Below are 17,927 nucleotides of genomic sequence, written 5' to 3'. Positions count from 1 at the left end.
AGACTATATACCAGGCGTCGGGAAACCGATGACGTTGCTGACAGACAATGCTAGCTGTTTCAAAAGCCAGGACTGGAAATTGTTTCTACGGGAACACGCCATTAAACACATTTTTGTATCATTTTTTAATTCAAGCGCGAATCCCGTGACACGCTGTTATCGCAATTTAAATCGATTTGTCCAGACGTATGCAGCAAACCAACAAATTATGTGGGTTGAGTTGGTCCCACATTTTGGGAGAATTCATAACAATGTGCCTCATGAATCTACAGGGTGTACTTGCTGTGGAATCATGATGCCGAATGTACCTGACGGTGAGTGGTTGAAGCCTCTGCAACGTATCCCAAAATTCATAATTAAAGAACAAACGTTACAACAAGCCTTGCTTGCACTGCAGCATCCTGTAGCAGTTAGAAAGGCAAAATATTAAAGGAGTTAGAACAGACTCTACACTTACAAAAGAGGAGACTTGGTGATGCTAAAGAACAATCCCAAGTCCTCGAGTATTAAAAAGATTAACAAAAATTGGCAACTCTCATAGTCAGGGCCACACAGGATCATGGATTCGCCTCATGACGGGTATTACCTTCTGGCACACCCAGGGACAGGAAAAGTAAGAGTATTATACCCTCATAAGGATCTAAAGCCATTCATACCCACGGATGCGCAAGCAGATGCTTGAATGAACAGGAAACTCATCTGAGTAATGTACAGAGATTAAGTATAAGATGTAAATACAGAGCTAGATAAGATACATTTCATTCATGTTGAATTTTGGGTGTATGCTCGTTATATATATATGTGGTAGTTTTGAAGTATGTGCGCAAGTAAGTTTCTTGTGAATGAGTCATTCATTTAAATGTGTGCATGTAAACAAAGTACTAGTAAATGAATCCGCTTAGTGGCACTTTGCACGAAATCGAAAAACAGGCACTATACATGGCTGCTGGAAACATATACTAGCCGTGGATCATTAACAGAATGTGTGAAATCTAACGATTTATCCTTTAAAGAGTATAATAACCGAAGGTATTGCAGATGATTAATGTCTGCATAGATTGCAGCTTGGAAGTGCTTGCAGTCACACCCAGACGAGCAGGGCAACTAGAAGCGCAACAATAATAAAAGAAGTGTGTTGAATGGTTATAAATACCATATGTAAAAACCTACTGAACTTATTGGTCCAGGAAGACCAATTGGTCGAAACTTTAAGTAAGTGGTGCTAGCTAGACCAATCACTTGATACATAGTGAAAAACTAATGTATGAATTATTACTATGTAATTTGAAACCCATATTTCTTATACAGCATAAGTAATAAGTGCTACTATGTTCCAATTTATAAATGAAACTATCAGGATTCTTAGATAGTGCAAAACGGATAAGGTGAATCTCTGATGGGAATGTGACTTGAAAAGTGAACACTAGACTGTGTGCTAACACAGTGTGTGTAGACTGTATTTCGTATTGTGTAACTGTTGTACAATTATAATGAGTTAACGTAAATAAAGTTAGCAGCATACATGGTGGTGCCTTCCGCAAGGTATATAATTTAATATGCAAATAGTACTGACTTTCATAGTGTGAAGAAATGTTTATGTGGACAAGATAAACTTCCTATGAACAGAATATCACAAGTGGACAGTGAAAGGATGCTATGGGCAGCGCACAACGATCTGCGGATTCCGTGGCCGACAAACGAACGCTAGAAGCGACGTAGTGCCAGCACAGCGAAGTGAATAGGTGTCAGAGCAATGTACTGACATGGATGTTTGCCACAGTGACAGTGTGTAGCTCAGAGTAGTGAACATTTAACAAAAAGCAATTATTAAGTTGAAATAGTGAAATGTGTGAGTTCGAGCCATAAACTTGTCTAAGGAACTGGATCTCGTATGTTCGTACATTACATCAATGCAGACAAAAACAGTAAACACGAATGACTGAGGAGTGCTTCACAGATTAATAACATTTCTTTCAGCACCTTTGATATGTGTATTTGTCCTGCTTTGCTGATGATTTGATGCTCGTTCGAATATTATCATGTTGGCTGCGAGGCGAGCGGTCAGCCGACATTCCTGACCGCCCAGCTGATGCGCGGCGCCTAACGACTGTCAGCCATCTGTGCGGACGTCACGGCGCCGGTCAACGAACTGTCGCTTCTTGTGGCAGGATGTCGTACACGCTTCTGTCGTCGCGCAGCAACGATTCGGCGACATCTCAACCACTACACCATCATCGACGACTCGTACTTCGGTGAAACTTCGAAAAGCATCTATTGATTACGACGAAATAATAGTTACTAAGTCCATTGTAAACTTGTAACAAGCATAGTGTGCAAAGAACACGGAAACTGAAAAACTGACTTCATATGTAATACCAAACGTGTATCACAATTTTGTAAACTTTGCGAATTGTGTGCCAAGACAGTTATGCATATTGCTTGCACCGACAAATATTTCTTCATGAAAATGAACTTTAATATTGCGAATCAAAAGTACTGTGTACGTAATATCAATTACTATCTATTTCCTGTTATGATGTATATGTGAATGTTACACAAAACGCGTGCTAAGACAGTTGCAACTAATGCAGGCACTGACAAACATTTTTTCGCAAAGACGAAGCTTGTTATTCTAAGATAAACGTAATGTGTACGTGATTTCAATTATTACCTATGTCTTGTTATGATATATATGTATATGTTTCTTTGTTGATTAATTAAATTGCTATACTATTAGCATAAAGGTAACTAAGAATATAAAAACTTGGATTTCAACAATCCGAAGGCTCTGGGCCGTTTTTCCTTACGCCTGTAACCCAAATGAAGGAGCGTAGGTAAATTCGTATCGGGTCTGTAGGATTCAGGATTGTTCACGTTCTTCCTAAAATGTAGTGTTAGACCTAGTACATATGCTAACCTGTAATAATGAGGAGAGATCGAAACATGTCTATAAGACATGAATTGTATATGACACGTATAACTGTCAATCGAATCCAAATGTACCTACCATACTCATGTCAACATGAACACTTAACTAATGCTGTCATATGGTAGCGAGACTGTACGAGAAAAGATAAACAATGTTAAGTACACCCTCACTAAGGGGCCAATGTGACGGAACGTCACATAAATTGTCATTTCGAGAAAAATTAAAAGGCTTTCTTTTGTGTTAAAAAATAGTGACGTGTGAATTATAAATTATTGAAAGACTGCATCTGTGTGTGCGATAAGTATCAAATATTAAAAAGTTGAGTTTATTATCTGTAAAACTCGCAAACACCAATGCATTTAAAAAATAGCCTTTTTATAGTATCTGTGTAATGTAGATGAAGAGGAACAGAGATATTTATTTGGCTTAGACTTTTTTTTAGCTTGTTTAGTCTAGCGGATGGCCGCCATTGTATCACAGTCTAATGCTTAATATCATTCTGTCTGTAAGTTATCGGAATATATGTCCAATTTTTACTAAAAAGTGTTGTTTATTGAAGTAGTTACCACCTCCCATAATAGCCACCACTAACTGTAATTGATAACTTTATTTCAGAACATCATGTTGCGGGGAGCCCTCTTTCCCCAGTATCATTTGGTCGGCCATAATGCTGAATATATTTTTTAGTTAGAAATTCGGTCTATAATATTAAATATAAATGTGGGAGACTTCTCTATTTTGACCTTTTAGTAGTTTCAAAGCTAGTTAAGTAAAGGCAAATTCCATTTATTAATGATTTCCTACTGAATGAGTTCAGTATGTTTGAGATTATCCGGAAAACGGCAGATGAGAATCTTCTCAGTTTTTGCATTGCATATAAAGATTAGTAAAAACAGAAAAATATTCCCTTTAATAATCAGAAAAAATATCTCAATTTATTTGTGAAAGTTGGTACATATGACCAGTAGCCTCTGAGAACCAAATTAATCATCAGAGTTTGCATAAAAGCATTCACATTATCTCCCTGTAATAGGAGCGCTCACACTAACTATCTGTTAGAAGGCGGAGAGACTCATGCTGTGTATAAAATATTATTTCGTGCATGCTTCGGAATAGTCGATGGCAGTATGTATGTTATCGTAGTACTCGGTTATTTCAGAGTCTCATGCTAGCCCACAGTATTTAACAGCGTAAATAATATTGCAGTACAGAGTAAACAATCTTGTAGTATTCAGTATTAATCACTGCATATACAGAATTTAGCAAAACTCCCAATCCTGAGTGCTGTGATAATAGTATCTGAGCATTATTACTGTGCCTAATTATGCTAGTCATGGAATGATCCCTGTGCACTGGTAATTTTCATAGACAACTGATCCTGAAATGGGAATATTTTACTTAGAAATGTGATTGCTTGGAAACATGGTGCTTTCTGCTCTCTGTGATCCAGCTTCACGTTTCTAACTTCAGTTGCTGAAATGCTCCAGACTGCTTTATACTCATCAGTGACTATGACAGACTTTAAATAAAAGTGACTTTGATCAAGGATGTGGGCAATAATTCCTTAACAAACAGTTTTAAAATTATTTGATATATTATTACTTGAATGACTTTAATCCTAGGACACTCGTTAATATTGAGAAATGCAACACTGATATCAAACTGTTACTCTCACAAATGTTAGACAAATAATTCATAAACATGAAAAATACCTAACAGTGAAAATTACTCAATCTGTCATGAAAAATCTGAAGTTACCTGATATAGATGTCTCATACAACAGTACTTCTCCTTCCTTGTCACATGGGTTTCTAATTGCATTATATCTCATTTCATTCTAAATCACTAATCGAAACTTTCTACTATTTTTCATGATTTTGAAACACCAGAAATTTTAATTAGACACAGATGCACATAACTTTATGTCAACATTGCAATGAGTCCTCTGGGTGGCATCTCTCTCACTACTCCTCTAACAATAGAGCTGAAGCGTTCCTCCCTGTCAAGTAGAAACGGCAAAACAACCACATTTTCCAGAGATATAGCTATCTGATCAAAGAGTGCCCATGAATAATAAGCCATTCAAAGTAATTTCTAAGCTTTTAAGACATCCATTTGTTGTACAAATTTAAGAAATGATACAACAAACTCCCAATATAACTGTTTCAACAGGTCTTGAAGTTTGATTGGAGGTTTCAGGTACCACATGTGGCAATAATCTGTACAGATATCTGTTTCTTTCATTTATTGTGTCTATGGCAATATAAATTGTCTCTCTCTAATTTTCTGCTCGTTTCTCCAGCAATTTCATTATTTCTCCATTATTTTTATTTATTTCTTATAATCTGTCTATAAAACAGTTTCCATGTTCAAGTTGGTTTCTGCAGGAATCTATAATTTCTTTTCTTATCTTATATTATCCTTATTCATGAATTGATGGCAAGACTTCCTCTACTACCTAAACTTGGAATGGTTCAGCAAGAGGCATTTTTGAACAATGAATACAAGCCAAGTTCATTGATACATATAGTGTTAGGTGGCATCTTTGAAGGAGGTAGCGAATCACTACTTTGTATATCTTTATAACTTTTCTTGAACACGATATAAGATTGTTTCATTTGTATTTTTATATTCGGCTACATCTTTAGTTTTAATAAAAAGACTATTATTCATTAATAATCATATATGTTATCTTACCATTGTATATAGGTTTGTTATTGACAAGGTCTGTTTGACCACATTTACATGGATTAAAACTATTTTAGACAAAATACCTTTAGGCAATTTTATAGCAGGCTCATTCACAATTTAATAACAATATTTTTCCTCTTCTCATTTATTTTGTCAGCAATATTACTGGATTGGTCGTATAATTTCTCAACAAAATAACACAGACTGTGGAAGTCAATATTGTATAGTTCTTTAGTTTTATCCACTCTGTGTACACCAAAAAATTAAGTGTATGTTCTGTTAATTAATCATCTGTACTTTCACATTTTCTGACATGAAATTCTTCATCTCCTTTAGGTCTTCCACTATTATAACCAGATATTCGTCCCTAAAGATGATACTTGGGCAATAAACCATCGACCTTAAAATAGCTTTTCTTTGCATACTGCTTAATGTACCAATATAAATGATTAGTCCATTCTTCATCTCTACCACATCATCAACTATATCTTTAAGCATAGACATTTCTTTTCCATTTGTTGTAGTTGTTGTAATTATTGATTTTCTTTATTTTTTACTTTATTCATTCTTGCAGTTTATATTCACCATATCTAATTTTACCCCACCTTTCGGTATACCTTCTCAGATTAAATAATTCCTCCCTCAACGTTGTTTGATCATTTGAAGACCAATTTTTGTCTTTAAACATACTTGCAAATCTTCAACCATTTAATCTCACCTAATTCAGCATTGCTCATAGATAAGTTCAAAATGGTTCAAATGGCTCTGAGCACTATGGGACTTAACATCTATTGTCATGAGTCCCCTAGAACTTAGAACTACTTAAACCTGACTAACTTAAGGACATCACAGAACACCCTGTCATCACGAGGCAGAGAAACATTGATAAGTGTCTCTGTCTCTAAATGACTTATTAATAATCATACACATCGGGCATCATCCCAAGAAGAAGAAGAAGGGAGAGCTCCCTTAAACGATTTTAAGAAAATTATAGGATGCACTGATCCCCTTGGCTTATATTTCGAAAAATGATTACTTATATTTTGAAGACCAAGAGTCCATAATCCTTCCAAGCGACACCAACTGTTGTCCTCTTTACATTTACTGCTTGCTTCATAATTTGACTCATTTAGTTTAGACCTTGCTGACTGCTATCTTTTGACCTTTGCTGCCTGAACTTACTGCACTTCGATTACACGGAGTGGATGTAGATTGCTCTCCAGTGATCTACTTTACGCACTGTCCACCTCAGTAGCGTAGTGATGGCGTTACTGCCTACCATGCAGTGGGCCCGGTTTCGATTCCCAGCAGGAGGCTGGATGTTGTGTGTCTTTCACCATCATTTTCGTCATTACTGAGTGGCAAGTCACCGATGTGGCGTCAACTAAAGAGGACTTGCAATACGGCGGCCGACCTCTCCTGAATGGGGCCTCCCAGCCAACAATGCCATACAATCATGTCATTACCATTTCCGCACTAATGTTCTCCTGTGGAAAACTGACACCAGACAATTTTATGGCTAAATCCATTATCTTTCTTGTCACCCAATCTTACGGTTTACTTAATTTCTGTAACATATCACCCTTCAGCCTTTGTAACTTGTTTTCCACCACTGGAGTCATGCCTCAAAATTTCTCAGTGACCTCCTCTGAATGTTTATTTAATTGAGCAATAACATCGTTAACCATTAAAGTAATATCTAGTTCGTGCTCTTCCCAAACCCTCTGGAATTCGTATAGCCAAATCATCCAAAACTTCTTCCACTGCTCCAAGCCCATTATTAAGTTCCCCAACCTTTTGAGTTAACATATTCACCTCTGTTCTTAAATTTTCACTAGCCTCTTTCATTTTTTAAAAAAAAATCCTTTTGATCCTCCTTCAGTTCTTGCATTAATTTCTCCCGACTCACTATCATTTGTCTCTTTAAATAATCCTGTTCTTCTTACATATCCTACTTCAAATTGTTCTGGCCCTCTTTCATTTCTTTCTCTAAATTACACTGTCATTCCTTCATTTCCTGCTTCAAATTATCCTGACTCTTTCATTTCTCCCGTTAATTTATCCTGTCCCTCTTTTATTTCCCTTAAACCATCTTTCACTTCCTTTACCATGTCTTCCACTTCGTTCATTAACTCGGCTAATAACCCTTTTATGTCCTCTGACATAATTGCGAATTAATCACTTAATATCCACAAATAAGAAATTTAATATTTGTATGAGTTTATTCTACCATTCCGTTTCCTGATTAAATTCACTTTCAGATATCTACTGACTCCACTTTATACAACAGACAACATATTACTGTCCCTTTACAGAAATGCGCGGGAATCTACCCATGCTAAGCTACAACTGAAGAACAACACCTCAAACAAAAAGAAGCATCTAAAGTTCGTGGTTTACTTAAGGTTTCCCTTCAGCGCCAACTTGTTAGTTTTGACGCCAAAGCAAATGATGTAGTTGCAGAAACTGCCTATGGAGCGGACTCTGTTTCTGGCAGCTAGCTTCGCAGAGTCCTACTACTTAAGTGCGATACCTTGATTAAGGTCAGCTAGCAGCAGGACTAACCTTATCACTACCTTAACCTACTGGTTGACAGTTAAACGTAAAACTAAATAACTCTAAGCATACAATTCGGATTCAAAAATCCGTATCTCTTTGTTAACTTAATACACTACAATGAACTTCACTTCTTCCCTCACAGTTACTACCGGTGGCTCAGTACTCCCGTCTCAGGACATGTATGTAATTAATACGTAGCCTGGACACCAGGACTGCCACCCTATTTTACTTTCGTGTGGACTCTGCTGGAGCTGCAGACACAGCTTAGCCCCGATAAGAAAACAAATCGAGGAAAATATTTTAAACAGTTTTCATAATTGTCGTTCATGATTTGAAATAGCTCATCGTCAACACTCTCACTACGCAGAGGTTGAGGTTCTGGGGTACTGCAATTGAGCCCCCAAACTTTAGCGATTTTGTTACCAATACAGTTTATAAATATCTTCACGTTATGTGTTATTATTATCTGAAGGTCAGTAGCAGTGACTTTCAGTTGGTAGTACCTCCTATATCTAACTCAACACACTAATGAAAAAATTCTATTGCGTATCGTTCACTGTCGAGCAATATCATAGATGAAGTAACATTAATTAATCAAAATTAATCTGAAATTATTTTGTCTAAACACGAATGTAAGAGGCAGCCCTCTAAACCGTTCCTATAACAGGAATAATGTAATTTTATTACTCGTCACCATAAAAAATAGCGAAGAATCATTACCAGCAATATATACGTCAGACCACCTGTTTACTTAAATCACAGACCTTAAATGCACTCACTTCCCTATTGAACTTTTAGCAAAATCATAGTAAAGGTAGATATATTGTCCTACCTTCTGATATATGGGCACTACTATCATCAACAATCCAAAATGTTTCAAAGAAATGAATTTTGACAGATAAAGTCAGCGATCTGTTTTGTTGCTACGGCAATGTCCAACAATAATATAAACAATGTGTGTCTTCATGTTACGAAACTATGTTCATAAACTTTCTGCTCTGGAACGAAAATACACCAACCCTTGGCATTTTATCTGTTTTTAAACAAATAACTAACTCTTACATTTTTTTAAGCACAAACCATAGCCCTAATTATTTTATCACGACTTTATCGATTAGATGATCTTGAAGAGGAGATTCTTGGAGATGTAAATACTTTGGATTACGTAACTTGCGATCATTTGTTACTCAAGAATCCCTGAATTTGACAGCTTTTTCCTCTTTGTTAATGTTCGACAGTTTAAGATCTCACTTTTTCTGTCATAAGGAATGATATCTCTCATACAGCAATTATTTAGTAACTTCGGGTTAAATGAGAATGAGGGGAGTAGGTTTTTACTTCTAACCTAACTGTTTATTTCATTCACTTTAATAACTACGTACAAAGACAAACAAAACTAAAATCCCACTTTAAACGAAATGAAGTAATACAAAAAATTCAAAAAGAAATCCTAAGTACTACCAACACTTTTTAACTGAAATTAACACACGAAATACAGAACTGCCAGCCGCTTCAGATGTTAACGATCCACGATCTTACTAACAAACCCTCAGTGAAAATGTCATTCCCCACAATTAACTTAAGGAATAATAGTTGCAGTGGAAATCCCATTCATTGTGCTTCAGCTATCATCTGGATCAACAAGAAACATTAATATGGCATCTCTGGTTGAGGTAAACATAATGAAAATTAATAAAAAGTAACAGCTCAGCGTGTTCCCGTAACAAGCTTCAACAAATCTCTTCAAAAATCAAGAACTCCTCTCAACAATAAATTAATTCAGTAGTGATCCCCCTTTAGTTTATATATAGTTCAATATCCACAAATTCCTATTTAAATGTCACTCCAAATACCAGATCTGTCCGATACACTAACGGCTGTTACTCTATGCTTCAGAGAACGCCCCCATCAATTTCACAATTAATCAGAGCACCGACTTTATAGGCGGAATCACAACTCAAACAGCTTCACTCCGACCGCTGAAATGAAAAAAAAAAAAAAAACCTTCTCCGATTCACGATTCAACAACCTCATTTAACTCGGAACCTCATTACAAGTACAAACTTAAAACTTCACAAAACTGTTTGGAGAATGCGTAACTGCGATAATTCTTCAGTTTAAATCGATGAGCGCAAAAAAAATTAAACGATCTTCAGTCTTTAACAATCAGTCCCATATCCGCTGTTACAATCATTCACCGAAATACTGATACTTTCAGTCACATTTATAAAAGTACGGAAACTTACCACCAGCAACATGAATCGATACAACCATCCGATTAATTAAAATCGATAGCTAACAGCTTAAGTTAGAGAACTAACAGCAGATACATACCTGGATCATCCGTCCCTCCACACGCTAACTTAGAAGCTCCTGTGTCTTCTCTCACTGCTTCCCTATAGCAGCTGCTATTTCTCTGGCATATAATCATAGCTGGACCATTTCGTTGACAAATGTAAGGAACCAGCATTAGTCCTTAAGAATTGTCTTCTAGTGGTCAGCCTGTGCACGATGGTCTCTAGCTAGCGCTCTGCGGTAGTCTCTCGGCTGACGAATGATCTTTCCTGCCATCTCCTGTACATGCTGTGAAAGGTACTCTATTATCTGCACAATTACACAAGTCGTATGTTGCGTACAGAATGATTTAAAATTTTTACATGTTCCTTTTATTGTTCTGCTGCATTTTAATTAGAGTGAAACGAAACTTAAAAGAATTACATCGCCAAAACTTGCCAAATTTTTGTGTCCTGACACAGCTTTTCCCCTTATTAAATGATCTCCATCACAGCTCGTCCGGTAAATGATGCTGCGGCACTATTCCTCACATTTGGCTAACCATTCAGAATCAGTTAACACCCGCAAGATTAAGGTATGTACACCGTCCGTCAAAAAGTTTCCGAATCTGATTTTATTGCTGGCGTGGAAACGACATAAGCTCATCAACTGCATGCCAGCGTGAACTAATGACTATATAACGATAGCTGTTCATTCGAAAAAACAGTTACCCCGAGCAGGTGGTATTAAGCAGTGAACGTGCTGCTGTACCGTGTCAACGCTATTGTGTCAAAAATCAGAATAGAACAAATTTCTAAATACAGTGTTCAAGGCATTCTCGAGAAGGTTTTCAAGAAGAGGAGAATGCGTTCTCAATTTCTCCTGCTGACCTTGACTCCCGAACAAAACCAACGACGCCGAAACATGGCTGAAATGCTAAATTCGGACAGTTCTTTTCTGGAAAAAGTCAACAAAGTTGACGAGAACTAATGTTTTCCATACGAGCCTATCAGATATCAGATTGCTAGAAGTCACAAGGAAGATCAACGCCTTGGCGACCTAACCGACAGTCAAGCCAAGGTGATGTGTGAGTTGAACAATACCCAATGAAGGACTTATCTGACAGTTTCACACTACTGTACGAACATTCTGTCCCTTCTGCTCAAGAGGGAGAGACTATGTTGGACGCCTGAAGCATTAAAACCACCATCTGAACGTTCTTCTGCTTTCTGATTAATCCTATCTGCGAACTTATCGAGAATGACAGGACGTCTATTGAGTATCACAGAAAGAACGCCGAACATTAAAACCCCGTTGTTCCTATTTCATTTTTGGCAACATTGTTTTTCCATGTTTCTTTTCAGTGATCACTGAGGTTAAGTTCAGATAGCGCGCTTTTGTTTTCCATGTTAGTGTCAGTGTCGGAGTGGAAAGATACAGTACGGAACAACGAGTGTTGATTGTGAAAACTCACTGCAAGAATGGCGAATCTTTCAAGGAAACTGGTAGCAAACTCCGTGCTATTCTTGCACACAAGAATGCAGCAAATGAATCCACTGTTCCTATGTAGATCAAGAAATATAAAAATAACTGGCTGGACAGCAGCCTTCCATGTCCTAGACGGCCATGAAATGGCCGTAGCGAGGCAAATGTTGTTCCAGTGCATGATTCTGTTACTGTGAGTGCAAGAAAATCAAGTCACCATCATGCTCAAGAATTGTGCCTGTGTCCAGCAACAACGCAAAGAGTCTTAAGAACGGTAAATAGTTAATTGAGAAACTAACTTACAGCAGGGTATCATAGGAAACGACGGCAATTTTGCAATAGATCCCGGAAAAGGAGCAAGAGAACCATGGTTTCACAAAGCGCATCTTTTCTTAAATAAAGCTCGCTTGCATTTGAAAGACTTTTTGAACAACAATAATTGTCTATTATGGGATCAGAGAGTCAGAGAGTAATTCAAGGAAAAGACGTGCATCCTCAGCGAGTTCCGGCTTGTTGTCGCATCTGGGGTGATGTCTTAATTTGTCCTTACCTTTATGAAGATGAATGGTGAATGGCTTTTAGGGGGAATGGAGTTATCGTGCCATGCTCATTGCTCTCCTTTGGTTTCGTTTACATCGAATGAACATAGAGGATTGATTGTTCCATCAAGGCAGCGCACCTTGCCACATTTCGGGAGCAACAGTCGCTCTGTTGTGTGCAAAATTTCCGGACAGAAACCTGCCCACTTCGATCTTGTTTCCTGACGCCGTGTGACGTTTTCATGCGGCCGTATGCTAAATCACGAATTTATTAGAACAAACACCGTGATCTGTTGCCACTGAAACAAGAAAGTCTACGTGTGCTCGACGAAGATGACGGAGAAATGTATGAGTATTTGATGGTTAATTTCTTCGACCGAACTATGACATGTGGGGACCGTAGGCTGTGGGGGGTTGATGTTTATGTTCCCGATATTGTGTTTGACGTTTAAACCCTAACTTTTATTGAAGAAAATGTTCTTTTTAGCCTTTTTTGGTTCAAATGGTTCAAGTGGCTCTGAGAACTTTGCGACTTAACTTCTGAGGTCATCAGTCGCCTAGAACTAAGAACTAATTCAACCTAACTAACCTAAAGACATCACACACATCCATGCTCAAGGCAGGATTCGAACCTGCGACCGTAGCGGACGCTCGATTCCAGACTGTAGCGCCCAGAACCGCACGGCCACCCCGGCCGGCTTTTTGGCTTCTTTCAAATAAATAAATTCATTTAGAGTAGCTTCGAATTTGGCCTTCTTTTTGAGGCTTCCTTTATCCCATCAGTCCATCTGACGAAGAAACGTTCATCATCGTGGTCTGCACTGCATTAGACAAATGGTGGCAGTGGGAAAGGAGGCAAGGTTCTCGACAAGATAAGTGCCAAAAGTTACCGCTAGAAGCCGCTCGGTAGCCTCGCGGTTATCGCCAGACCATGGTACGCAGCCGGGCTCCTAGATGTGAAGTGGGCCGCATCTGGTGTCTCATCTTCGGGGAGACGTGCGGTGTGTTCAAGATGCTGCTCTGGAACGTGATACCCTGGCCGTTCACGTCTACGGAGGATACCAGAGGCAAGATGCTCATCGCTGTCTACGTGACAAGGTGGACAGCCTGAAGAGGCAGGGTCGCGTTCTCTACTAGTACAACGGCTAACTTGCTGTCGTTTGGGAATCTAACGACGACACAAAGGAAGGAAAAATCTTACAAGCAACTCGCTATTTGATCATTAAATCGCAATCGTTAATGGAAAACAGAATACTGCATCGGCTTCTTACCAATTTGTATGAAGAGATTTAGTGATTTATCCTACAAAATCGTTTGACTTGGTTAACAAATAGGATTCCAAAAAGAGGTTTTTCTAACAGATTTCAAACTGCTTGATTCAGAAGCAATAGTCATTAATCTAAGGAAACTACATAATTTAACTTGATCCATTGTAGCTGCTCCTGCCACATACTCATTGCGTAGACTTAAGCCTGGATCGTATTCTTTTTTTTTCATTTAACGACTAGAAAGGAAGAAAACGTATTCTTCTTCTTTAGATACAATCATATTGGTATAAGATCATTACTGGTTTCTGCGTTACATTGGCCATTGTAGAAAAAGATAAAACATTATACGGTACAAATCTGCAAATTTTTATCAGTTGAAAATCTAAATAATGGTCGTTCATATGTGTATGGTGTTTAGTGAGCAAAACATTGTCATACTAAATCGAAGAATCTCAAGGAACCCAAGGAATACATACATACAATGAATTACACCTAAAATTCTTGTACTATATTACGTCATGCTTACATTTGTACCTGATTATGTATAAATAGTCATTTGGTAAGTTATTAGTGATAAAAACGTGAAAAAACATTATGTACATAGATTAGTATGCAATCTATTTTTGTAAATTGCTTTATATTTTATCCCAGAAATCATTAAATAAATTTAAAAAACCGAATGGGAGCTTCGTTTTTAACAGAAGGAAGTGAAAGATCTGCTTAATTAAACATGTTGCCGACTACCGACAGGCTGTACTCTCAGAAGAGACGAACTGGCTCCGAAGGCACAGGGTAGCGTTCTGTTTCAGAATCCAAAGATGGCCAGTGCACACCCGACATTCCCAACAATTATTATCATGATATAAATATGATAGTGTGAAACGTAAAGAAGTTTCTAATACATAAATAGCACTTCTCGCATACACAGAATGTTGCTTCCTCAGGGAATGAAACGTTTGTGATAGGTAAAAGATAAATTGTAGAGAATGTACTTATATAAATGAGTAAAGGTAGTTTAAATTTGTGTAACTATCAATATTTGCGTATTAAACTTATAATTTTACGGGTAATTTGCTTTTATATGGAACATATTGATTCAGAGATACATTTTTCATTGATTTTATGACTACGTGACGACCGTTCTTATAACTGGTCTTTACAGAAAGTTTTAATGCACAATTACATTCTGCAACTACTGGTACTGATAAATTCATCTATGGAGTAGGAAAAGTTTTCTGGCGAATATGGGCCAAGTTTGAATGAATAATTATATAACTGTCTATAACCACCTCTTGCCGACAGCATTAATGTAAGAGTAACAAGGACTGTGAAGAAACGGGAGAAGAAGAGTCTTGAGACACGAGGATATCAGTTAAGACATCAGGGAATAATTTCCTTGGTAGAGGAAGCTGTAAACTGTAAAAATTGTAGAGGAAGACAGAGATTGGTATATATCCATGAAATAATTAAGGATGTACTGTGCAAGTGCTATTTCGAGAAGTCGCGGACCACATCAAGCCAGTCGGATGACTGATGATAAAGAAAGACTTTTGTTTCTCAATTGACGTGGCCAGATAACTTCTTCCATTCTACAGACGTCATTTACGTTTGTCGTGAAACGTTTATGAACGGCAGTGTCATTAGATGTTGTTATCTGTTCGTACACAAAAGAACTAATTTATTTTGTGCCACAGCATATCAGTTTCCTAAGCATTTAGTTGCTTGAATTTCATCGATGTAGAATAGACATTAAACTTACAGAATAACTGAGTCCTAGTAATAAAAAAATATTTAAGTCTGGAATTTACCAGACTATTGTTCCTTATGGCGATCGGCATTTTACATAAGCAAATGAAGTGATGGTCTCATGTATTCCTCATATATATCATTGACCTAACACCCAGTATATGCTTCTAAAATTATTTTAACTTACAGATATATCCACAGGCATGGAGTTTAAGCATTCAGCTTTATCTTCTGTTATTACAGTTGATGCTGTATTGCATCCCGGACAAAAGTGAATAAACTATGTTTTCCTTTAAGTAAAGTGACAGAACATTAATGAAAAACCAGTCACTAATATTTGTATAAATTTCGTTTGTCCCTCCCACTTTTTGAGCCCTTGTCTTGAGTTTTATTATTATGATTGCAACATTAGACTTCATTGGTGTATGATGTGAGCTACTTAAATATAGTGGGCACAAAATAAAATGAAATTAAAACTTACCACCTTGTAGACGACAAGCTCATGCGAGACTGGCAACAAGAATATTTGTAGCTGGAATATTGAAAGCTGTAGAATACCGTAGTTTGCCGTCCAATCTTTCTTAAAAGTGAACTTAATGATGGCATACTACATTTAAATTGAAAAGATACCTAGTGAAAGTGATGGTTTACATATAATTCTGGCTAAAAGTGACAGTTATGCCAGAAGAACATGCTTTTAATATAATACATAATTTACATTTGAGAAAGTTAATTATTATCTTTATCTTCTTGGAAGAAAGTAGAGTAACATCAATGTGATGAAAGGTGACTCATACTGACATCAGTGAATACTGAAGGGCTATTTCTTTCCAGTTGACTGCACGAAGTTTTTCTAGTGCTTTTAACAAGCGATTAATACAGACTATTACTGTTTCTTTTTATGTCCATTAATTTAGGAATACATTTAATTATGAACCTCCATTGTGACACATTTCCATACAGGGGAAGATGAAAAACGGCATTACACCAATAAATATTGATTATTTACAGAAAACGTTTTTTGAAAAAATTAATTGTTTCTCTTTTAATTACTCGATATCATTTTTCCAATTTAATTTCAGGATTGTTAATTCTCAACGTAACAAGAATTAATTTAAATTTCTAGTGGCTATTCTCAATCATAAAAGTATTAGGTTCCAAAACATGAAAGGATTTGCGAATACTTCCTTATTGTGAGTGTTTAAGACGGTTCTCTTCAGTTCATACATGATGCATATTTGCCTTTTGTCCAGATGCATTGTTTCACAGTGATATTTATTAATAAAGCATGTAAAATTAAACACTTTGCACCCATCAAGTTTCAAAACTTATTTTATTTGTCAACCAGTTACAGCGTTTTACTACGCCGTCTTCAGGAGGGTGATGGCTGAAGTGATCACTAAAGGAAAAAATCTATTAATGCCAGTATTACTGTCCCTGTTTTGATCACAACCGACGTAATTCGTCCTACACGTCGGTCAGGGGCTTGAAGACGGGGTAGTAAAACACTGAAACTGCTTGCCAAATAAAGTAATGTTGGAAACTTGACAGCTGAAAGGTGTTTAATTCTACATCTTCTATCGAACAGCCGAGTCCCGTAACCATCTCTAAGAAGATGGACGTACAGAGACTTCATTAACAAAATTCTCTTGATTTTTCCAGCAGCAACAAACGGTTAAAAATTTACGAGCTTTCTTAGCAATACCCTCAACAGTGACAACTGTTTACGACTAAGCAGACATCGGAGGACCGAAGGGGGCGCAGTGCTCTTAAAACCAAATCGTTTCCTTATATGGCACTGGAGTAGGCACCCGTGACGTCACAGCCTGTATAAGGACGGCAGCAGAATCCACACTACACAAGCCAACTGACAGTGGCTGAGAATACTCAGCCGAAAGCTTGTGGGCTTCTAACCACTTGATGCAACTGGAAGCTCGAGAAAATTTTGTTACGAACTCCTTTTGTTGCTATAGGCTTCGATGATACATCACCGTTGCCACATTTCACAGTTTAGTACTGAAACCGTACTTTGTCAGTGTTGGAATGTGGTATGGAATCTGCGACTGTAAGACCTGAAAACGAGATTTGAAAAGTTATTTGTATCAGTCGCTTTTATTTTTTTCCAGGGTACATTTAAGTTGCTATAGGCTTCGATGATACATCACCGTTGCCACATTTCACAGTTTAGTACTGAAACCGTACTTTGTCAGTGTTGGAATGTGGTATGGAATCTGCGACTGTAAGACCTGAAAACGAAATTTGAAAAGTTATTTGTATCAGTCGCTTTTATTTTTTTCCAGGGTACATTTAGAGGGCTTAGATCCTCTCTTCGATGTATCAAAGAAGTACATCACAAACTCATTTTCTGAGTAAAGCGAGTTGTCTGTTTTGAACTTCATTTCGGAGAAATTCATATGAAGAGATATAGATATACAT

The sequence above is a fragment of the Schistocerca americana genome, chromosome 1, assembly GCF_021461395.2.
Source record: "Schistocerca americana isolate TAMUIC-IGC-003095 chromosome 1, iqSchAmer2.1, whole genome shotgun sequence".
In the NCBI taxonomy this organism is placed as follows: domain Eukaryota; kingdom Metazoa; phylum Arthropoda; class Insecta; order Orthoptera; family Acrididae; genus Schistocerca; species Schistocerca americana.
The sequence above is the reverse complement of the archived record's forward strand: the minus strand, read 5'-3'. Positions refer to the sequence as shown.